Source organism: Anser anser (assembly GCF_964211835.1).
Source record: "Anser anser genome assembly, chromosome: 11".
NCBI classification, from domain to species: Eukaryota; Metazoa; Chordata; class Aves; order Anseriformes; family Anatidae; genus Anser; species Anser anser.
The window spans coordinates 9,954,877-9,980,569 of NC_139732.1; the positions used below are offsets into that span (position 1 = coordinate 9,954,877).

The 25,693-nt window shown below is 36.6% G+C and overlaps 1 protein-coding gene and 1 long non-coding RNA gene across 4 annotated transcripts in view; one reads left to right on the plus strand and one right to left on the minus strand.

Moving 5' to 3' along the window:
• The first annotated feature begins 997 nt into the window (after positions 1 to 997).
• On the plus strand, positions 998 to 15,238 carry LOC310905310. The gene is made up of 3 exons (XR_014588935.1): positions 998 to 4,240; positions 5,974 to 6,027; positions 14,823 to 15,238. It is a non-coding gene; the product is annotated as an uncharacterized lncRNA (long non-coding RNA).
• Positions 15,239 to 15,572: 334 nt separating this feature from the next.
• The window catches only part of LOC310905307 (leukotriene B4 receptor 1-like), a gene marked incomplete at its 5' end in the record, with an annotated part of 128,334 nt that continues 118,213 nt past the window's right edge, over positions 15,573 to 25,693 (minus strand). Inside the window, 6 exons of one of the 3 annotated variants that reach the window (XR_014588910.1) lie at positions 15,573 to 15,710; positions 17,965 to 18,066; positions 19,316 to 19,396; positions 20,321 to 20,470; positions 22,031 to 22,205; positions 25,517 to 25,692. Of the gene's footprint in view, positions 15,752 to 17,157; positions 18,067 to 19,315; positions 19,397 to 20,320; positions 20,471 to 22,030; positions 22,206 to 25,516; position 25,693 lie in introns of those variants that run through there. The other 2 variants (XR_014588911.1, XR_014588912.1) reach the window with 2 other exon arrangements.

Sequence of the window (25,693 nt, forward strand, 5' to 3'; positions counted from 1 at the left end):
AGTCCTTTTGAAATAGCCAATAAAAGGAGTGTGAAACATGGGGACACAAGATCCAGAGTGATGTCCTTGCCACATTCAGAGCTACAGCAAAACTTTGATTATCTTTCAGAGAAACTAAAAGATTATTCGCTGTTCCAAACTTGTAGGATACCAAAAATTTGTTTGTCTTCCTTATTGGTACTTTAATCATCAGTTAGAGGGAAGACAATGATCTTGTAAAACAGTTCGAAATACCCTGAGCAACGTGAACTAACTTTGAAGTTGGGTCTAACTTCAAAATTGGCCATGCTGGTGTGTGGAAAGGACAAAATGACCTCCAGCAGTCTCTTCTAGCCAAAATCATTCTGTTTCTGAGAAACAGAGATGCTAAATTAAATAAGTACAGAGCCTTGTTGTTTACCTGCACAATACGGATAGAAGCATTTTTTCTGTATGCCTCAGCCTCTCCAAAATGAATTGGCACAGGAAACAATGTGATCTATAAGTAAATGTGAAAAGACACTTAGGTTTCATACCCATTCAGTCCTTGGCTCCTGGATGGGACTATAAGCAACTGTGGCAATGCCTTCTGAAGGAGGAGCTTACTGTAACTACTGAAACATAAATCCATATGTAAAGAATTTTCTGGCATCCTTTCTTTAACAGCAAATGAGTGGGAAAGGGCATGGGAACAACTGCTTAGCAGTGTTCTTTGATTGCTGTCCAGATGTTTTCAGAGATCTGATTTTTCAGTCTCCAAGGTAGGTCTTGTCATGATTACAATGCAGTGTAGAGGCCTCAAATAATTTCCATTGGGATATTCACAAAAGCTTAGCAATATGCAAAGTTGCTTCAGAAAGGTGGTTTCCGATGGATTGTTGCCCTGCAGATACTAGTCCCACCAAGCCCTACGGAAAGCATTCACTCAGAATCCTGCACCAGCTGGAATTCCAATTCTACTGACTCAAAGGTAAACTAAAACATAAAACTGGTGACTAGGCTAAATAAATAAAAATGAAATTGCTTTCACTATTACATTACATAGCTTCTCTCCTTTATGGGATGGCAATCAATCTGGTGCTTTAATCCTACAAAAGTTTTATACATGCTCAGCTCCCCCTGAATCCCAATGAATAGATGCATGTTGTTTAGTAGAAGTTTTCCAGATAACAGGTATCAGGCTTCTGAAGATAAGACTTTATTTTTCCATGAAATGTATGGACAGATCAAATGTGTATGCACAGTAGTGTCCTTCATTAATATTCTAGATTTACACTAAGGTTAGCAATTTAAGCAAATATGCTGTGAATTTAGATTTTTGGATATCATGCTCTTCTTCAAATAAATCTCTAAACAGTTTTTTGGAATTAGAATCGTTGAAATGCTAGCTGGTGGGCAGCTCTGTAAGTTCTCTTGTCCAACACCGTGGTCAGAGATGGACTACTGCCAACACCAGACTGAGCCTGCCAATGCTTTGTCTTGGTGAGACTTTAAAACCTCTAAGGACAGCGATTCCGAACCTCCCTGGATAACCTGCTCCAATGCTGCACTACATTGCTGATGAGAAACATTTTCCTAGGAAACTTTTTCCTAGTGGCCAATCTGATCTCTCTGCTAAGCTTTCAAATAATTCACTGAAACTAGTTGAGACAGGATCTTTAAGCTGTGGTAAACTAGACAAGCCATGTGATATGATTTCTGTTACCTAATGAGATGAATATGCAAGTACTTCCTGAACCTTTCAATCTACCTTGCCTGTGACTGAAAATTCACTTTCTGTAGAGCTTTATTGCCCCTAAAATCTGCCAAATAAATTCCCATTGCAATTGGTAACATTTTTGATAGTCTCAGGTACAATATGCAAATGGAAATTCAACAGGAAATATTTCTGTGGCAGTTCTTTAGCAAATTGATGGTTGGTCTTAGATTAAAACATACTGATAATCCGTTCTCTCTTTGTCCACTGAAAGTATATAGCATTTTACAAGCCTGTCAGTGTGACAACGTAACTAACAGTAAAAAAAAAAACCTGCTTTATAATGATTAAATTTAGTATAATGAGTCATTTGTTACTTCAGCTATAATGCCAAGAAATACACTAGTACCTTCCTTCCTACCACCACCACCACATTTTAGTGAAAAGAGTAAGTACATACACTGATAACTCATTGTAATGGCTAAAAGCCATAAAATTTGCTTTCATTCGCTACTGTGTAAATACAATGCAACAGAATCATCCTATTACCTTTATAAACAATAAAATATTTAACAACTTCACGTGTATGAAGTTAAACAGGACAAACTTTATATCCTGTTGCAAAAAGATCAAGTGGTTAGCTCCTCTTAACAGAAAATGAGAATGACCAGATGTCTCCATTAAACATTTAGCATGGGGTATTTTATGCTTTATTTTTCATGGATCAGCTCAGAGACTTCCAGCCATAGGAAAAGCAAGACAGGAAATCCAGTAGCCCTCTAACTTTTACAAGAAATTTTTCATAGTCACTCCTTCAATGAATTGATGTTCCACCCACCATATGCCTTATGTAAATACATTCACACTGTAGGTCTAGAAAGTTCTCAGAAGTTCATTGAAAAATGAAATCACTGATATTTCAAAGTGAGACAGCTAAAGCCATCTGGAACTTTGTATATCCAACTCTAAGTACCTTGCATGCAAAGGTACATAAAAAAATATTTAGACAACATATGAAATGTAAATGTTACTACCTACATCAAAACTTCTGCATGCTGTACACTACTCTCACATACTGGGAGCTGCTTATCAATTCTGCAAGATAGCAGTGATGAAAGAATTGATCATCAACTGAATACAAAAGACTGTATACTGGAAGTCCAAATTGCTTAATGAAAAACTGACTGAATTACACAACTAACAATGACTTTATGCAAGTTACACTTTCTGAAGCTTTACTGACTGATACCAGCCTTACGAAAGTATCTTGGCAGAGATTAGTAAGGTGTATAGCTTTGGCTTTTTATTCAGATTATACCACAAGAACTCAGTTGACTTAAGAACCCTGATAAAAACGAGGGTGTGTCCCTATAATGTTTCATTCCCATTTGATTTAGCTGCTCTGATACTTGTTTCTTCATTATAATTTAATTAAACTTATTCCACAAAAAGGTATGCTAATACACACCTTTTTCTCACCATAGTATAAATAGAAGTAAAATATAAATGCAAAACTTAGGCAAAGCTTAACCAGATGTTGAAGCACTTAAGCTTTAAAAACATTTCATCAATGAATTCTGTATAATAAAATGATGAATGCAATTATGTGCATCCAAAGTAAACATGATAGGAGACTTATCATTCAATAATTTCTTGATCTTTCATCCTCATTATGTTTACTTTATTTCATTCGACTGCACCACCAATTATTACATATTCAGGAAGTGACATTGGGATTTCAGACATGCTCCATGCCTTATTATACCCAATTACAAGGATAGAAAAATTTCCCCAGAGAAATAGGTCTCTGAAACAACTTTTGCATTTTGGTTTTGACTGCCTTTGTGTTGAGCATGGGTGAGCAGATACCTTTGCTCCTTTGGCTTGATCATGGATTTTATATCCTGTAGAATATACAGTGGAAGTAAGATAGTAGTGTCCTTATTGATACATCTGGTTGATATTACAGTAATGTGAATTTCTGAGAAAAAACATTGTGAGTGAAACATATTGCACAGTCAGTAAGTGTATTCAAGCAAAAAGCAACAGTAACAAAAGAGTATGTATGTATATAGACACACATATATGAAGGATAGCTCTAAATAGACTCTTCCCTTCGGCACACTGCAGAAATTTTAAATTTAAGATGACATCTGATGCAATTCAGTCCATTTTATCACTTAATAACCACAGAATTACTTTATAAACATAGATAATATGTAAGTACAGGACAAGCAGGTGCTATGAGTTCTGCCCTTTCTCTTCCCAATACGTTGGAGTTGTGATAAAGTACTATGACAGAGCTGTTTTATAAGTGCCAATACTACCACACCTCCTTTCCAATGTCTGTTAATGTGGCACACCCTTGTTTGACAGGAAATATCACCTAATGTTCAGTTGTTCTTTGGTTTTCTCGAGTAACTATTTCAATCAGTGTGACATAGTTACCATACATTAAGATTTTGTCCTTTTTACACAGAACTATACTGCGGTGAGGAAAAGGGAAAGAGCCCTAGGACACACACAAGAGAAAGTTGCCTGGCACAACCTGGGAGTGGCTACGCAGTGAGTAGAGTCAATGTGCTGATAATGCTCTGGGTGAAGTAGTAACATTTACTTACCATCATTCAACTTCTGTTTTCTGTGGTCTATTGCTTTGCTTTGTGTGAACAGGGAGGCAGAGGAGACTGACCTCCTCCTTCACTATTTTTTCAGATAGAGTAAATCCTAATATGCACTATAAACAAACATGCCCTCACTGAAGAAGCGGGAATAGTTAGGAGCTGGTTGGTCTGCCATAATATATGACAAACTGTACTCTTAAGCTGTGGGTTTTATAATAAAAGATGTTTGATATAAATACCAATTTCAGGCAGACTTTACTCATCCAGTCTCAGCTCTTCATTCTCAGGCTGCCTTTGGCTTGTTGTCCTCTCTGACCCTTCAGCACTACAATTTGTGAGGCTACACTCTGAATCAGCTTTGAAATATTGATCCTGATTTAGAAAGTCGGATCTGATTCAGTTAAAACCAAACAGAATGCCACAAAACCTCAGTTTTGCAGTATATTCCTTAAGATTAATCCATTCCTTCATTTTGTTCAGAGATTGATCCCACATACAGTTATCCTGGCAAAAACAGTGACTCATGGGAATAGGAAAACAACACGGATACTGATGTCTTATAGTATCATGAATCCATAGCCTTAAGGCACATCAAGCGTTTTTGTGGCCACTTGCTACTGAACACCTGCAGCTGTCACTAAAGGTGGCCAGACTGGCTATCACTGTTACAGATGAGTCACAGGTTGGGTAGCATTTTACACCTACTTTGCACAGACATAAATTGGAAGGCTCTGAAGATCAGATCTTCTTGTCTCTTCAGATCTCTGAATTACTTTCTATCTATGCAGGAATCCAAGCCTGAGAATGTATCTACAGTAGGCAAAAGTGTATTTTTGCTGTGTAGATTTCTGTAGAAGGGAACATCGCAAAGAAAATTTTTGCCAGCAACATGCCTCACCTTTAAGATTTAAGCTTATGCTGGTCAGCTCCTGGTAAGAACACACCTTTTCTCCTGGGGAGCAAGGCAAAAAGACTCAATAAAAATGGTGTAGATCTTGTTTAGTACGCAGGGTTCTGCTCCGTACCTCTGTCAGATGAGCCATTCTGTACAGGATGAGATTTTTAGTAAATGATATAGGGCTTTTCCCTTCATTTAACCGTATTTTTGTGATTTATAAATTTAACCTCTTTTTCCTCACAACATATCTTACAAAAATGACTTTAAAAAACATTCCTTTGCATTAGTATTGAAAGTGCAAGACTCGATGCATCTAACCCCTGTGAACCTTCTGGGTGCAGGAAAACAAGGTGGAGCCCACCGCCTACAATCAAAGATTAGCTGCTTTAATCAAAGAGACAGCTTGCATTCTCAGCTTTTGATTTCCACAAAGCCTGTTTGTTTTACTTAAGGCTAGTTTACTACGCCCCTGTTACCATGGAATTGCTAGGGAGCTAAGCCACACCTTTATGAACATACTCAGCACTTCCTGCACAGGGCAGCGTTAAGAGCAGTCTCCTATACACCAAAGAGATAATTGGAAGCAAGAGAGCATAAACAGCTAGATCTTAAGATCTTGGCTGGCTGGCTAAGCCACTGCATGTCGCCTGTGTGCTCTTGTTAAATAGTTCACATAAGGTTTTGGGGAAGTGTTTACCAAGAGATGTATTTTTCAAAAGGAATCCATGCTCATTGATAATATGTCATTGATAATATGTTTCCTACCCTTTCATCAGTTCGAATCCAGCTCTTCCATTGGTGGCTGCTTTGTGACTAGAAGAAAATGAATGGTGGGTTCCTCTCAAATCCCTCTGGGCTGATATATATTCTGTATTAGAGTAATGGTAGACTGACTGGCAGTTCCAAACAACAGGATGAGGGTTCATTATATGTAAACAACCCTCCTTCTCTGTCCTTTGAGGCAGCATGCTGTAATTGCTAGATCGCTTACATCCTCCTTTTTCTGGTTCACCTATAATTTAAATATCAAAATATTTGTCAGTCCTGACTGATGCTTAGTATTTACATGAATCTCAGGATTGTTTATTACATAGAATACTAGAGAAACAATTTTTAAACACTTGTTCAGTATGATAAAAATCAAAGCACTGAACTTGCTGCTGAAACTTATGCTGCCTAAAAGTTGCCTAAAGCACACTGAACATTCATACTAGAAACCTCTTCTTACTGACGAATCAGTTTCACTGATTCTTCCTTTCCCCCTCCTTCTGATTCAGAATATAAAACCATCTTCTTTTTCTTATTATTATATGTATATATTTATATTTATTTATTTTTATTTCCACTCTGTACTGCAAATGGGCTAGCAGTAGAGTTTGTGTGACAGTAAAGAAAAAAATAACACCATATAAAAGACCGGGATGTCAGGTTACCATTATGCTTTTCTTAGAGTTCTTGTGACACGCTACAAATTACAGTAGCTTCTAATGCTTGGGTGGATAGCATGATGATTAATAAGATAGTTACTAGCACAGCAGTAAGGTGGAATAGGTGTGAGTAATTGTATTCTGTGGGAACTTGATCAACATCCTCCAGCTCATGGGCATGAAATTATTTCGTAATCACAACAGCTAAAAGAACTGACAGAAAATCAACAGTATTTTAATGCAAGATTCCTTCAGGATTTCTTAAAACTTAAAATATTTACAGGTGGACAACTACAGAAAATTAAGAGTTGGGGATCAGTTGCTTTGCTATTTCAAGGATGAAACTTGCAGTATACGTTACCATGATACAGGATAAAATGTAATGGGAAAAGATTCATACTTTAACAGTTACAATTATGTTGTGCAGGCCTAAAAGCATACAATGCATCTTGGGATGCATCTTCATTGCCTCAAAGCAACAGCACATATAGTCACAATATACTACTGAGAAGTGGCAAGGGAAGGGATTGTGAGCATATACATACTGGAATGAGACTAGTAGGTGTAAAATATCAGCCAGTTTCATTTATTTGCGCAGTTTATCTGTAGCAGCACAACCAAAGCCCTGTATGCAAACAGCCTTGGCAATTGGGGGTGGAGGTACGTACTCTGCAAAGACTTCATATGAAGCAATACCCTTTTACTGGGATTAGTTGCCTTTCTCGAGACTAGGCTCAAAGGGATTTATAAAACCACTATATACACACAGTCATAGAGCAAATTCTTCATTGTTGTATGGACAATGTGCTGCGTAAGGTAGAAAGTTTTTTGTTGTTGTACTTGTTTTGTTTTTTTTCTCTCAGGTAGAATATAAAACATCCCTTTCTTAGAAGAATTCTATGGGACTGGTAACACACAGATTAAGCAGGCAAGATTAAACAGTCTCAGTTAAATCATATGATCACTAACAAAAAAGTTAAGTGTGTTTCAGGAAAAGGGATAATAGAGTCAACAGTTCTGGAAGTCAGGCCCACAGGTTCCTAGTTCTTGGGCAACAAATATTCATTGCCAAGTGCTGTTATTGAATATCAGATTTGCTTTTCAGTCTTCTTGTCTTTCCACAATGCAATCAAGGCTAGATTACAAACTTGTCACATTTAAACAGTGACCTTTGCTTAGCATTGGGTGTGGTGGTTTACACAATGTATGAGAAATACTGAGGCAAAGGATATGTAGTGAAAAGTTCTCAAACTTATAAAGCCTCAGTTGGTGCCCCCATTTATTTAAGGTGAAACAACTCTTAGAAGGTATCAAGAAAAAGTAGTATGGGGATGAAATATTGAGCAGTTTATTGAGACAAAAAAACAGTAATTTTAAGAGCATGTTTCATATATGCAGGAAAAAAAATCAGAACTTGGGGATGTGTATCTTCTATAGAGCTAAAAGGATAAAAAAAGACATACAAAGCTAGCTAATTTTTGTTTCAAACACTTCAATAGCTTCAACACTGAATTTCAGAAAGACAAAATATAGCAACAGTTCAGTTTTCTAACCTATTTCCTAGATCAAAAAAACATTATTTCAAGCAATGTAATGTTAACATTTGGATAACAAGCTTACCAAAATACACAGTCCTGTATTATATACAAATATGTATGTATATCTACGTGCGCATATACATGGAGTCTTTGTTATATATTTGTCTACATTCCTCACCTTTGTGCTCCCTCAGAGTCTGAGGGAGAGGCAGACACTTGATCTGTCTCCTTTTAGCCTTTCTGGCTTTCTAAGATCTTCCTTTAGTTTATATTTCTCTATACTTCCTCTCAAGCATCTGAAAATGCTAAATATAAGCTAAGCATAAGGAAACACGAAGATTAAATGTACAGAGCACAACTTTCCCACACTAGTAATACAAGTATAATTACAAGTATAAATTGAACACATATTTAATACATTGTTTAGGACATATAGTCAGTACTGCCTGTCCCTCCCCTCCAATGAAGGGAAATGACACTTCAAAGAAAAACTGTTTTAATGGGGTGAAATTCACACCTGCTACAATGCCATTATATACTTAATATTTTTACATTTGATTTGAACATGGCTTTTCTACCAGCAGTGCATAGAACCTTATTTATTTATTTAGAATGATTGCCCAGAAGAGAAATACTCCTTCCACGCAAAATGCTTCTTCAGGGTACATTTCCTCCTTTCCTTCCAGCAATACCTTCATCTTTAAGCAGTATCACTCTGAAGTTGTTATTCCTATGCAACAGTTGCTCCTCATGTAGCCCTTAATAATTGCTTTGCTTTTAGGTTGGGCTATTGTCATGTACTCAACACAAAGCTGTTGTGTTCAACTCAACCTTAAATCCTAAAAATAAATAAATAAAAAAATAAAATCAGAACTACTTAATTTACATTAGTGAATTTTAGAATTAAGTAAAACTTTTTTTTTTTTTTTGACATGTTATGACCTATAAAATTCTATGTAGAATGGGTATATACTCTCATTGTTTTTCTTTTTCTCCTGTTACTCCTCCCTGTGTGTGTGTACATGCCCAACACTGCCACAGTCATAGTATGCCTCACTTTGGTATCCTTGCTATAACAAAAGGAGTGACTAGCAGAATTCCATCTGTGAGGACTACTTCTGTTTTTGGACCACTCTACTGACTAACGCCTTCAGATTAGCAAAGTCAACCTTAAATGACTCACTTGACATAAAAACATTCTTGTTTTTATTTGGAAGAAAACTCTGCTCAACAGTTGTGTGCACAGTTTAGCCTTCTGTTTCTCATGCTTCCCTCATCTTAATTCTAGCAATTCTCCTTAACGTCTTGGGAAGATGACAATTGAATACCTCCCAATGATCAGACTTTTCCCCCCAGGTTTATATGGTCTCTGGCTTTGATTTTTTTTTTAAATTTTTTACCCTGAAGAAGTGTATCAAAACATGTAGCTGTATCTAAAAAAATATAGGAGGCATGTTCAAACAGTAATAAGTCTCACACTTCATATGCACTACAAAGAAAACAACAGGATAATAGACATACCCAATTTTAAATATAAAATAGGTATGTTTATATACATATAAAATGACATGTGGGAATCAGGTATGAGACTTTCATAATATAGGGGTGATAGACACAAACCTTGAAGAGGCCATGGATATTCTCTTTCCTGTTTTAAACAAGTGTTTTTGTTTATAGCCCACCCAGAATTAGGTCACCTTTGAAAGTGTTCTTAGGCAGTGAATACCCAATACACCCAAGCCAAGAGGACAAATGTACTTCTGCTGCAGTTGCATTGCAGAATAGCTTGTCTCAAGGAGGAAGGAGGCAAAAATGAGAATTTCAACTTCTTAGAAAAAAACTGAGTCTTTTATCTTGAGTTGTAGTTCTGGAAAGAATTTATAGTCTACAGGAACAATCAGTAGTAGCAGTGTTTGTTAATAGAAACACTGCATCACATATGGTAAATGGCAAATGTCCATTTGTTTGCTCAGTTTAATTTTCATCATTAGTACATTAACCCTCACAGCTGAATAACGTGGCATCCTCTGCTTGAATGTGTTCTACTAATGTAGATCAGGGTAGTCAAGCTATGATCCAGAAAGTGAACACAATCCACAACTCAATTCAGTTCTCGTGGGAACTACAGTCTTACGAGGAGCGGCTGAGGGAGCTGGGGTTGTTTAGCCTCGAGAAGAGGAGGCTCAGGGGAGACCTCATCGCTCTCTATAGGTACCTTAAAGGAGGCTGTAGAGAGGTGGGGGTTGGTCTATTCTCCCACGTGCCTGGAGACAGGACGAGGGGGAATGGGCTAAAGTTGCGCCAGGGGAGGTTTAGGTTGGATGTTAGGAAGAACTTCTTTACTGAAAGGGTTGTTAGGCATTGGAATAGGCTGCCCAGGGAGGTGGTTGAGTCACCATCCCTGGAGGTCTTTAAAAGACTTTTAGGTGTAGCCCTTAGTGATATGGTTTAGTGTAGGACTTGTTAGTGTTAGGGCAGAGGTTGGACTAGATGATCTTGGAGGTCTCTTCCAACCTAGACGATTCTGTGATTCTGTGATCTGTGATTACAGCCAATCACTTTTTCATAGTGCGAACTGTTACTAGTTAATATAGAAGTATGTACTAATATTTGGCCTGCCAAAAGCATTTCAAAGATCTATTCAGCCTTAGAGTAAGGAATAGGTTTCCTGACCTGCTACAGATTACTTAGAACAGTTTTGTCAGCCAAAACCAATAAATCCCATTTGCTTATCTGAGCTTCCACAGAAGAAAGTACAGTCCTATGGGGTTGTAAGACCATGGCAGGTACATCCCATCTAATTTCCTTCACAGTCATCTGCTTTACTTTCAACAGCCAACAAAGGTGTTTTAAGACATTTGGGATGATTTTGCCCACACAGCGCTAGGGAGCATTCACATGATCTTTCCTGCTGTTCAGAAGTACTCCAGATGACGGGACACAAACAGGTTATAGGTGATAGCACATTTAAAAGTCTCAGCAGCGTTGCAAAGAGAATGCTGGGCTACAGTTTACTATGATCTTAGCAGTTCCTTAAACTGATACACTGCTCTGTGACTTTTCATCTTAGTGTACATGGTAAGATTACTGCAAACTTGACTGAGGGCATTTGCATTTTGTATGTGTTGTTTCATTGCATGATATTAGCAAGGGAAACTTTAAGATAGATATCATACCTAAATCTGAAACTAATGGTTTGAACAGGCTCACATGACCATCTGCAAGCTTGAATTGAATCCTGAACTTAAACTCTGATCAGGAAATTTTAGTTTGGTATATACCTTTTCAAGCAAAACTTTTCTAAGCAATTTTTGAAGTTACCACCAGCAAAAGTGGGAAGTCCTTCTTGTTTCCCCGCTCTTTTCTTTCCCAGCTTCACATATCCCATTTCTTTATACCTGTTGTGGTCAGACTCAAGCTTAGCCAGTGCAACTTGTTAAATCACCAGTAAAACAACCTTTTGGTCACCAACTTGACTTTGTTCTACAGTGATGCAACATCCCTTTAATTACCTGTTTAAAAAAAAAAAAAAGATGATTTTGTCTTTGTAACCACGAGTATAAAACTGTTTTATTAAGACGTTGACTCCCAAACTATCTTTTAGCTAAATTAAGTTGCAGTTTCACATCCTTTTTCTTTTTTGGGGGCAAGCTGGGTTTAGAAATGCTGCTGCTTTTGCAAGTACTGCTGCCCAGAAGAATGATCATGGAATTGTGCCCTTATAGGGTCCTTCAAACAAATATGTTAGTATGAGAGGTGACATAAAGAACAGACTTCCTTAAAATTTCCTAACTAGAAAATTATGGCACACATCCTAATCAGTGCCTCCTACAGACTATGCCTCCATACTGGTCTAAAGACGTAAGAGTTACTTTATAGGTGCATGTAGGGAAGGAGGTAAAGCAATAAAGTGAGATTAAGCAGTAAGAAGCCAACTCTTCATTAATGGGTCATGCATTCATAGCTACTTAGCAGTATTATTTTAAATATCCATAGCAACCAATTTAGCCTCTGGGTAGTCTTTAATTTACTTTTTGAATCTTACATTTTAAAGTATTTTTAGAGTGAGAAAACACAGATGTAACAGCTGGAGAAGTAGAACAGAACAGCACTGTCCTTAAACTTTCTATAAAAATCAAAATACGAGAAAGAAACTGATCTTGGACAAGACTGTCAGTGTTTGTTTCCCAGAATATCACAAAAGCTTGATGGTATGGAGACAGATCTTTTCAACACATCAGATGCACAAGCACATGCATTCTGCTTATCCTCCTTAGGTACTTCCAAACGGATTTATTTATAGCAGAGTGCATAGACAAACCCTTTAAACAGTTGCTGTAAGCGTAATTTTAGTCTGCTATAAAGAAATTCAGGTTTTTGAGAAGGGGCTCCAATCTGACGACTGCTATAGTCATTTTAGGAACATCCTGTCCCTATTTGCTAGCCAGCTTTGCTCATGAATAAATACCATGCAGCCAGTTTTTTCTTCCCCATCCCACCTTTTAATAACAAAAGCAGCCTCAGGCCATTAAGCCTTCCCCATCACCCGTTAATCTCCAGGAAACAGCTTCTTTCTCAATTGTTGTTGCTTAACTGATGCAACATTTAACACCCCAGATGAATCAGCACTGTGCTACTAGTAAGCTTCTGACTTCACCGTTCTTTCGACTCCACAATACTAAATTTGCTGATGTGTATTTCGGGAAATCCAGATTACCACCGTTTTGGGAGGCCATTTTAGAGCCCACATTTGCCTCTGAAACTTTCTTTGCTCTTCCTTTGAATCTGTCTCTAGATTCTGGTAAATGCAACTTGCTCCTATTGTCTGATCAATTTTGGCTAACAGAACTCATGATGTCTACATTGTTTTAGATGTTTTCTTAGCATGAAAGTTCCTTGATTTTTTTTTTTTTGAAGTTCAGGGGTTCAGGCTTTTTTTTTTCCCAATTTAATCAAGCAGAGTAGCCTATGAGTAATAGAAATAGCATTCGTCAGCAAGATCTTGTCTTCAGCTTTTAAACCTTATAGTCAGCAAATAAAATAACCCAGAAATCAGAAAAGGAAATCTCCACTTTTTTTTTTTTCCTTCTATTCCTGTAACTCCTTACTGTCCCAAACGGGAAGAATGCATTGCATTTCAGGCAATTGCTCTAGTAATATTTTTTTTCCTCAGTTGTACCCATGATCTCATCCATCCTCCTTAAGGGCTGAGGCTGTGGGCTGCGTTTATTTAGCAACCTCTAGTGGTTCGCCACAGCTCTTACCAAAGGCAGTATCTTCGTGTGCTGTAGCTGCAGCACGTACCTGCTCATACCTTGCATAGAGCTTTCCAGGATGCTCTTTCCAGGATGATGTAGTTACATGCTGGCCTATGAACATGGATGAAAAAAATACTGTAGAAAGACAAGACAATATTATTCAGCTCTGTGCCACACAAGTTGATTTGACCCTGAAATATTTACACTGGGGTAGTGACTTAAAGGAACTGCATACAATCAAAGCAAAGAAAGAGAAGCAATAGCCACCGGATGCCTGATTTGTCCCAAGTGCACTATGTTAGGGGATGTTTCTTACAGTGATTTATCTTGAATTTTATGTAGCTGTTCTTGAAAGATGCTACAAATTTCACACGCTAAATAGGTGTAAGATTTCCAAGATATCTCACATTCTAATGACAGTCTTCTAGGAGAAGATTGTCACAACTAGGATACTAGGAGATGACATCCACAACTGCAAATAATGTCTACAATTTGTAAACTTTCAACAACACTCTAGTAAACACAGCAATTGATGGTTCATGACATATTTGACATACAGAGACAATATAAGAATTTTGCTGGCCTCATTGTGAGAGCTAACTTGGGGTCTGAAGGAGCTGATGCATTTAACAATGTCTGCCTTTTTACCTTTGTCATCACATAGCTTAAGAGAGCAAGACATCACAGAAATGCTCTGAAAGAGGCATCTTGCCTGGAATATTGAAAAGACTGGAAAGACTTTTTTTAGCCTTCTCCAATTCAACAGAGAATTTCTTCTGGCAATGAAAAATCATTATAAGAAATCAATAATTGAAATAAAACTTCGTACTTCAAAAGAACAAATTTTGGTGCATGAAAATAATTAGTTAATGAAGTGAACTGGACCTTCATCAATGACTGGAGTGGAGGAAAAGCTTCAAATGTGTTTACAGTCAAGGTGCCAAGTCTATCTATGTTACTTTAACTACAAAGAAAGGCTTCGACTGTAACTAGATAAATAATCACTTCAGAGAGACAGGGATTTCAATTAGTGCCTTATATAAAAGTCACACACTTTATAAAACACAGTTAATCATTTACAAAATACATTAAACACATGAAAGATATTAATATATATGAATCATGTAAAAATATAATTATAAATTTAATTATAAGGACCTTTTAATCGTTGCCATTGTTTATAATCACAAAATTAATTATAATGACCTTTTAGTTGTTGCCTTTGTTACGTTTCCTTATGTAAACCCGGTGATCTTTTTGTTATATTAAGTTGGTAATCTAATATAAGGAGTTCAAGTTTACAAAGAAATTAGGGGTTCTGAAACTCACAAAACCATGACACTTATTTATTTTGTGACAGATAGACAGATATACATTAATATGACTCAATTTTTCACATTAGGTTTTTCCACTGAAGAGCAAGAAAACAAGAGTCATGGACAGCAGGGCTTCGGGTTCAAGGACAGCCTTTACATTTTGTTCTGCACTGCTTGAGGATGTGTTGACCCCCACGTATCGCTGAAAGAATAAGGATCTTGTCCTTTAGTGAACAAAATCAACTAATCTGTTTACTTACTAGTTACTTTGCAATATATAAAATGTCATTATTTGTTTACAAAAAAAAAATCAGTTATGAAAGTAGAGAGCATTTTTATTTGGGAAATTTCTTTGCCTTGAACATCCCACTAATACTGCTCTTACTACAATACTGCATTAGTGTGACAATGAGAGAATGAAACTCAGCACCATCGAAGAATCAGGGTTATCTATTTTTTCTCTCCTAAACAGGGATAAAATAAAATCTCTTATAAACTTTGACCACATAAGTGTCTTCATGTTGCTATCTTTAAAACTGCTATTAAACTACTGGGAGCCACACACCTCTTAATGTGAGTGTGCAGAACTCACGCTATTTTCTAATCAAAATACTTCAGGTGTGCGTCTTTCCCATGCCCATGCCAGAGCCTAAAGTTAAATGAATTATCAGAAGGCAATTGGATAGTCAGAGGGATGCATGAGCTTAGGATGATGATGAAAATATTGTTCCTAGCTATATACCTCATTTCTGCTGCATAGAGGCTCAGATGTCTATGGGTCAACCCCTGATTTACCATAGTTTCAGGACACCTTGCTATAACCTATGATTTAGAAGGCTTTCTGAGAGTGGCTTTGCAGTCCTGACTAATAAAGCTAAACTTGATGTATATCCTGTTCCTGTGTTCTTTGCAGAAGTTCAGCACAGCTGCTGGTGGAGCAGTACCTGTAATGCTGCAGTTCAGAATCCAACACTCTGAAGATAAATATCACAGATTTTGATGTCAACATTGCAGGCTGTAAATGGAAAAATACACCAAACAACAACAACAAACAGAACACCCAGCAACTGCAGCATGAACAGCTGCAGCATCCCCAAAGAGCAGCAAGTGGGACAGTATGGGTGTGAACCACTGCAGTTATTCAAAGTAAAGTGTCCCTGCTTGTGAATCTGAGCCCTTGGACATCCTCATATAGGATGTCTGAACAGACAGTAGCAGGTACACAAGTCTAGAGATGTCAGGAGCCAGCCCAAGCTTGGACCAGATCATTAATCCAAATCCTGAGGCAAAACTAAGAATAGAACCAAGTTATTTTCTCTTCATTTTATGCCCATATGCACTAGTTCACATTTAAAAACTAGTGATCATGACAGTGAAAAAGGGATGCTGCATTTAAAGTACCTACTTAATCATTTCTCTGGTGACCTGAAATTTTAAACTCTCAAAGTTCTAAACATTCTGCTCAGTCTGTTTAGAATCCTTATTTTTTTTTTTCAGTTGATTCTTTCAATTTTCATCAGAAACAAATACAAACAGAAGAGCCAGCTTTGCTGTCAGCCTGGCTAAAAAAGACTATTGAAGCAAGCTCTTCCCAGCAGCAATTACTCAGCGCAACAGACATGTTTTTACCTACAACTGAAGATCTACCAACCCTGCCCCAAGGGGAGAATAGCTACCCCACCTGTCAGCATGCAAGTATGTTTGGTATGTTTGGTCACATTCAATGGAAAACCTGTGAACCCACTTACAAGAAGATGAAGGTTTCTCATTACATTGAGAGGCATGTGTTTTCAAGAGATCAAAACAGTTGGCTAAAAAGATACTTTAATACTGGGAAACAAAATGTGCAAGGTTTTACACTTCTATAAAAGATACTAGGAACACCCAAGAAAAATTTTGTGAGCTCTGGTGCAATCTCAGCGCAGCCTCAGGCTGTTAACTCTCCCTCATCCAAACTGCAAAATTGCTTTCGGGTGACACAAGCTTCATTATTTTTAGATCACTTCATAATGTTCTGAGATAATTTCTCATAAATCCAGAATCATTAAACCATTTGAAAACATTACTTGTGCTACATTAAAGAATATTTATTTTGTCATTATTGCTGTGTGCTTCAAATTTCCTGATATCCCAGGCTGGTAGGCTGGGATACTCTAGCAAGGCAGGAAGTGCTAAGAAAGTCTGCTGTACCAGGTCTGTGAAACCAAAGTCTTAAATATCTGCACTCATATAAAATTGTGGGATGCAAATGTAACCATGGAAGAAAACTGTTTAATAGTTTTTTCAACAAAGCTGTGTTACCAAGGTGTTGTATCTTTCTAGTTTGGGCAATGCAAGAGTTTACCCACCAGAACTGTGTGACCTGGCATACCAAACAATAAGCTCGTGTCCTTTTTTTTTTTTAATAAATATTTTTGGGATTTATCCCCAGTAAAAGTGCATATTGGTTTCCATTCTTCTCCCTATTTTCCCCAGTAAAGATGACTGGGTACAGCAGTGGGGTAAGATAATTCATACTGTGCCTGCAACCATTAGTGTTTTTCATACTTTAATACAGTTATTCTGCCTCCCAGATACTGCAAAGTTTTGTGAGTGTGTACACATAACCATCACTATCAAAAGAATACAATGTAATTTAGCTTTATAACATATATTTTCCATCCTATCCTGGACACCTAAATAATACAGTTATTTTAAAAGGTGTAAAATTACAGCCTTGTAGGCTGAATCTGTCTACAGAGGAAATGAAATAATCTATAATAGTCTAGACTAGATTTAACTTCCACATCATTGAAGCTCTATTTCTCTGCTGGTGCTGTAAATCAGGGGGATGGTTCAAACAGAAGTATGTTTTTCAACGAGAGCACTTAAGGATAAGCAATATCTATGAAAAATCATAGAGACACAAAACAGATTGCAATCTACTTCCTGTTTTAAGATGGACTGGCAAATTTCCAATTACAGAAACTTTTGCACTAGCAATGATTTGTTCTTACGCCTCCTGCCTTTTAAACCAGTGACACGTTATTTGTGATGACACTTAAGCATTACTTAAATTTGTGAATGAGCTAGCTATAATTCTGGTGGTCACAGAAAAGAAACAAGCTAAAGAACTATACCTGAAAATGTGTACTGTCTATTTGCAATTACACTAAGAAAACAAACAGCATGTATCTGTAGGAAAATCAGGCCAGTGGTGTCCCATTCTGCTTCTTTTAGTATAATTACCTCACTGATTATCTTGATGTCAATTCTCCAGTTACATTTACGACTGACCACTCTAGAGGTTCTCTAGTGGCTCCCATAGAAACAATAAGGTACGTTTGTATTCTGTAAAAAAAAAAAAAAAAAGTGAAAATGAAAACTTACTTTTCAAGTGCTTGAAGGAAGGGACTGTCTTGACATTCTGTGTTTTCTGTATCTAAGTCTGTTTAAAGAGTTCCTTGCCCCTCTTCTGGGGTTTGGTACAATGGTTTATACAGGTTGCATGATGAAATGAATCAAGGAACTGATCTGAGAGAAAATAAATAACCCTGAGAGAAAGGGTTATTTTTAACACTGATCATTTCCTCAAACATAATCCCACAGACAGTAGTACTCTCAAGACCAAGGAGCATTCATGAGGATAGGGGTGCAAAGTGAGCAAGTGCTGTAAAACTGCCTTTGCCGCTGAGAGAAAAAAAGTGCCTCCATGCTCCAAATTCCTGATTTTCAAAACATTTCTGTGGACTGACTGTGCACAATCAGCTCTTAGTTTGGAAATAAACAGACTGCTACTAAAACTAATTAGAACTTATGCAAAATAGTATATACATTAGTCATACGGGTTATGTTTTACATTGCATCTTACCAAAATGCTGTTAAAATCAGCCAGTGTTTGTTTTTTTTTGTCCCCAACTCATCATTGTATTTACAGGCCTCAATCAGGTTGGTCCTTCACAATGGTTTTCATCTGTTATCCCAATATTTCCAGCCAGATGCCACTTTTTGGTCCTTGTTTATTTACATCAAAACTGTCTTTGACATTATCCCTTAAACGTAGAAAACCCTGCCCAAATTAATTAGCATTCAACTTGAAACTCACCTTCAAGACATGTTTTTACTTTGATGTTTACAGTAAACTGCCAATTAACAGTGGATAGGAAGACTGCAGACAGGGAATTTTGATACTGTAAACACTGTTTACTTCCAGCTTCAGGAAGTCTACTAGGTACGCAAATAACTAGTCTTACTGTTTTCTCTTCTTTCATATTTTTTTCCATTAAGTCACTTTGCTACAGCTATTAAAAGATACTAAATGAAACCTCTGTGTGCTGTATTAATAGCATCAGAAAGCTGACTATTGCTATATGTCTTCTGTCTGATACTGTGGTTGTATTAAGTAATATCAGTGTGTCAAGAGCAAAGTTGCTTAATTTACATTTATATGCATGGTAGCACTGTGCACTAGTAACTCCCTATTTTTTTTTCCAAGATCCATACTGATTTTTAATTAAATTTAATTAAATTTAGAAGCAAAATGTTTCTTTCTTTAAAGCTGTTACTGAGATATAATAAATTTTACTTTTATCTGCCTTACTTTGGAGAAGGAGTTGAGGGACCAAAGTCAGCTCTCTTACTTCAATCCTTTCCCCATATCCCAAGGGAAAAATTCAGTCATCTGTAAAACAGGAAAAGGAATGTAATAGACTAAACTGGATCAGATCAACTAAGATTCACCACAATAAACTAATCTAATTCTCTATTATACTGTTCAAGAATGAAAAAAATAGATAAAGCAATTACCAATCCCTGAATCCCTGAAAGCAGAAATTCAGTTTATTCCTAACTTCTGACATATTTTGTGTGTGTACACATACACACAAGCACTGGAAAAGGCCTGCTCCTTATCTTGTGAATGCATGCAGTTTTTACTGTTTTCAGGGGAATCTACAGATCTGCAGAGTCTAGCATGTTAATGCATTAAAACTCTTCTAAATGTCAACAGATCAAAACAATCTATTTAGTACTATCTTGGCAATGATTAACAATGGAAGCTTTACCTATGTACACTGGCCTAGAAAATACTGGCACAAAAAAAAAAGCTAACTCTTTATGCTTTGTTATGTGAATACATAGCTCATTATGAGATCTGTTGGAATTCCAGTCTTGCTATGTCAGGGATATAAAGGGTATACATTTAAAAAGTCAATAGATATGAAAGCTTCCATAAAACAACAACAAAAGAACTTTTCCAAAAGCAGTTTTGTTATGGTCTACTCAGCAATAGGGAGAGAGACTAAAAACTTCATTATTACAGCAGTAGCTCACACGGTGTTAAAGGGTGATTCACAGTCAGTCACAAAGCCGATTCATTTTGTAGTTAGGAAGTCTTTTCCATCTGCGCATGATGTCATGCATTTATGAGGACAAAAGGCAAGAAAATAGACATACAAAATACTGAGCAGAATTAATCAGCTCTGTGTCATAGGGTAGCCTCTGTTTTCAAATACTGTGTGAATCTGCTTTCATTTACAAGTTCAAGTTCTGACAGAAGGAAAAATTATGGTATAGCTTTACAAGACACAGGCTTAACAGTACTTACATTATTGCGCCACTGACTCAACAGTTCAAACTGATCCTTTTTATCCCTCTTCCAATATTTTATATCGTGAGCATCCTTCTTTTAGCACCAACATGACGAAGGTAGTGTAAAACAGTTGGTAGAATGGACTTGAAGGACTGAAAGATGCAACTAAAGAAACAAAGGAGAGAGGAAATGAGAATGGATGCAGGAGAATCAAGGTAAAAAAATCATGTTATAACTGACAGGAGAGAGATTTAAAGAGAACATGTGGATACAAAGAACAAGTATAATGAGAGTATCAGCAGAGTAGCATGATGTATGTAAGAAAGATAATCTAAAAGGAAAAGCAGCTGTTATAGAATCAGAAAGTCTTCACTCCATTTCTAGGTTCCTATTATGGTTCTAAGAAATCCTAAAGAGGGTATGTGATCCACTAGGTTCTCTGCCAGTAAAATCAGAAAGAGTACTTATCTGATAGGAAACACAGGAATATAAAAATCTATAAGTAACTTCCAGACCTATTAAGTTTCATGCAATGAAAATGAAATTTACACAATTGCTACCAAAAGCATTTTCTCCTAAAGCCAGGCCACCATGTATTTGCTGTGCTGTGCTCCTGCTTCTCTTCCCTTCTAGCACTGGAAGAGAGATGCCTCTGTCACAGTCCTACCCTGAAACCCTCCAGCCTACAGTTCCATCACTTTCCCACAACATCTGAGCTAGAACACCTGTGCTACCTGATCGATGGCTTCAGGACATGCCACTGTTTGTTGGAAGGGGTCTCCTGTTTATGGAAAAGAGCTGAGAAGTCTGATCTGTAAGATGCTACAGATCTGGAGAAATTAAAATCCTTAGGTTGATGGAAGTAGCTTTTGAATCAGATATTTGACTAGACTGGTAACGTCAGGAAAAAGTAAAATCTCTGACTCATCCTTTTTGACAGAGGTTACACAAATGAGAGAACAAGTTTGGCATATTAGAAAGAGTTATCTCTTACTTTTCCTTAGGCTTTTTTCCTATTTGCTATTGATGTCTTGCTCTGTTACAACTTACTGCATTTTTATGGAAAAATAAGACTGAAAAAGTAAAAAAAAAAACAATTGAAAGAAAAATACAAATTAAACATTATACAGAACATAAGCAAATGTAAAGACAACTATGTTATCAAATAGTAAACAGTATTCACAGCAGAAAATTCAAATAGATGTAGCCGGAGCAACTGCAGAAGAATGCAAACACTGAGCAATTACATAGCCAGAAGTGGAATAATAATGAGAATAAAAGATACAAATGACGGAGTAGGAAGAACTGTAAACAAAGTCACATAATGAAAGAAAACATTAAAATGAGTACACAGTGAATGAGTTCAATATGAAAAAAGAAAAGAAAAGAAAACAAAACAGAAAAGAAAAGCCCCAAATCTGGAAACATAGACAAGGAGTATTGAGAGGAGAAAATATCACCAGAAAGATGAGAGGGATGTCAAGTAGAAAAGATTAACAACGGAAAAGAAAGTCATTGGGATCCAGAGACTATTTTCCAGCTTGCTCTGGAGGTTGAATTTGGAACAGGGAAGATGAAGGTGGGGTATTTATACCACATAAAGTTGAACCTCTCATTTAAGAAGATAATTTGGAATGTTTATCTCCCCCCCTCTTTTTTGTTTTTTTAATAAATAGTTAATAGTAGAATACAATCTTTCTCTAAGCTGCTTCAGGAGGTACTTACTTCTTTCTACAAGGTAAACAGGGAATCCAGAGGTTGACAAGTGGCTGAGCCACACTGACAGCTCTTGGAGGGAGGGCATCCAGTTCCATCCCCTCTTTCCAGCTTCTTTTACTTTTCTCCCACATTCTTCTGTATTGCATCTGGAGCTTATCTGATTGTTCTCAAGGTCAGGCAACTAAACTCAGTAACATTGCAAAAACATACACTTTTGGGTAAAACAGTTTCTGCTGTTTTATTCTGCTGTTCTGCAGTCAAATGAGTTCCAGGGGTGGCACAAGGTAAGTAGTGAGATCACACACAAGAGCACACAGAGTTATGGAAGGACAGGGAGGGAACAGAGAAGGCCTTTTGTCAGTATTAAACTTTAATTTTAACCCAAAGCATCTCCTGAAGCCACAGTTTCATGACATAACCACCTCAGTTAAATACCCTAAGTTAGATGATGAGAACGGTGCCACTGCCCTTCTGTACACTTATGTACAGAGAAGAGGGACTATGAGGAGTCTTGCACACTTTTCAAAAAGGTAGCTTCAGATTCTCATGTCTTTTGTACCTATGTTAACCAATTCATCCCCCAAACGTTCGAGGAAAGTAACATTTGTAATGTCTTCAATTTCCAACCTCTCCTTTCCTATTTTGCTCCACAGCACTGCTGTTTTATGATAGTACCCAAAGTACTATATGCTTTGAAGAGGAAGGCAGCATTAGATTTGCGTACCTGCGGTTTTTATTGCAAATCTCGTTATGCCTGTTGGGTTTCATTTTTACCCTTAAAGACTTACATTATGTAAATCAATCAGAATCTCAGTTTTCAAATTTTTATTTCTCACCGATGTTCACCATATACTCTCTATATACTCGGTATATGTAAGTCAGTAAGGCTTTGTATAGTATTCAGACTAAATTTAGCCTAATTTCATTCTTAATTATTTCTCTTTCTACTATCCTGGCTGCTTGCACCTACTAAATTAAGTTTGAGCAAAAGGTGAAACAAGGCTTCTACTGCCTGTAGGTAGATGTACAAACAAGCCACTACAGGGTGAGCTAGGGTGTGAACACACAGCACATCACATGTTCTACAGAAACTGTCTGCAACCTGTTCTTTCTTTAGTTTATTATGTGCTATTACTACACAAAAGCTGACTTTATGATAGTTTGTTAGCCAATACACACTTTACAACTTTTAAGCATCTTTAGATAATAAATGGATTTTTTTTAACTTCGCTTTGTAAATATATGAATATTTCATTTATTTTAATCTTTTGTTAAAATTGCCAAATCCTCATCTCAAAAATGGAATCTTTTCAAGGAAAAGGAGTTATCTTCCACATTGCTTTTGACTGTCAACATATTCCTACTGGTATGGTAGTCAAAACTAGTCCTTGACAAAGGATCTAATTTCAAACACACATGCACATGGCAATAGACTACAGGTGATGGAACTGTAGTAGATATCAAAAAAAAAACATCAGGCAAAGTAAATACATCCTAGGAATATTCTTCCAAAACAACAAAAACAAAAGAAAACGAAACTTGGAACTAGTTTTCTGTTTAAAAACACTTTTACATTCTGGTTCCTCTGAAAACCTAAACATTGAACACATACTTAGTTTTAAGCTTTGGAATGGTCATATGAAAGACAATAAGAGTAAATAGTGCATGCAACAGTTATGCAGGAACAAACTCATTGCACAATTAGGGATTTTCCTTGCTTTTGTAACATATATATAGTTGGTAGGCTACATATGTATTTTATAGACTTACAACTTTGCTAAGAAGAATTTATTTATCCAGTGAAAAAACATGGCTCTGCATATGCACACTCTGTATACAGAGAAGTGTATGTGTACACATACAGATGTGTACATACAAACACAAATTTATTGATTGTTACTGTTATTGATTGTTACTTACTGGTTCTTTGTGCTACCTATTGTGTTCCTTGTGAGCAAAGGGTAAAATGACAATTCATTAACTCATTAAATCTTTGCTAAATATTTATCATCTTCCCTGTATTCTAGTGAATACGTGAATAATGCAGGTTATAAAAGAACTAAGAGCCAGAGGCAATGAGATAGGTGTGTTACATAAAACTCAAAGCTGAGGGCTGTGTGTCATCTGCAATATCCACCCAGTTCAACATACTGAGCAATAGGGTGAAAAATGGAGAGCTATAAAGGCATGAATAATACGTCAGCTAAATTAGCTTCCCACCATTTACTTATTTTTTTTTCTAAATGTAATGATTCATACTAGGAAATTCAACTTGGAGACAATGCTTACAATCCTGAAGAAAGCTGTCTGTGATAAATACCTGAGACTAAGGTAATACCTAAAACAAATACCTTGTAATCTAAGCTGAGAAGGAAATCCATTATAGACAGATGTATAAAGAGATGCAGCCTTCGTGTTCTCTGGCTTTTCTGAAGTGTAAATTGCCCCAAATTAAACTAACCTACAAAAAATCTGACCTGTACTACAGAGATTATTAGGTCTAAACAGAAAATACATACCTAACTTGAAATAGAATTTCAGAGGTTTGATACTAAAACAACACATCACCTTACAGCATACCAGAAAAGATGATTTCAGAGAGTAACAGTCAGGGTTGATACAAAAAAGGTCATTGATATATTCTTAACTTTAAAAAACAAAGCTTGTATTTTTACTGAAAATCATTAGGCTTTAAAGTGCTTTTCTAATTTGTTACATGTCTGAGTCTACAGTATTTGGAGAAAAGAACAAAAACCATCCCTTTTGTTCTACAGGCTTCTAAGGCATCTTCATTTAGCCTCTGGGTTCATTTCTAAAAGGAGGGATTATACATGATGGACATAAACATCTATTTATGTATAATCTTCTCTGTAAATGCAAGAAGTAATAACCTAGGATTTCACCCTATGCTCTGAGACATAATGAAATCAAATGTCTAAAGAGTAGCCGTTCACTCTGAAGAGTTCTTTTTAGTTGCTGTTTGAGATTGCTTTGTGACTATGTATTCCCTGCTATTGTTAAAACTTCATTAGAGACTTTTGCAATAAAAAGTTAAAATTTTTGCATTAATTAGGAATCATAGTTTTAGATGTGGAAAACTTTGTCTGTAAGGGCAATTTTTTATAGACTTAATAGATACTTTATATACTTTTTTCATCCTAACTATACCCTGAGAAAATTTTAATTTTCAATTTTTAATGTATCACTTTAATGTAACTTTCGCCATTATTATTTTTCCCTTATTCTTGATCCAGGAAGCCGCATACAGAACCTTATTAAGTTTAATTCCATGTTAGCTTAAGCAGTCTACCTTCTTGACATACCAACTCCATAAAAAGCCAGCAGTCTGTTAACAGTAAAAGTTTTGAAATATTTTGCCTACCTGTGCTGTTGATACTTTTGCTTGACCTATACTTAACACATTGTAATATATTATTACACTTTTCTAACTCTTACCCTGCTACTTCTGTAGCCTTAGGTACCTCCACTTACCTTCCATTTTCCTGTCTTTAAAGTGGGAGTAATAATAGCACAGACTAGTATCACAAATAGCACAGCTTCTGTCAGTTGTATGGACGATTTTTGCCTGCATTCAGGTTATCAAGGCAGCACCTCTTCTTACTTTTGGCTTGTGTTTTGAGGCATGATGAAATTTCTGCAGACACATCC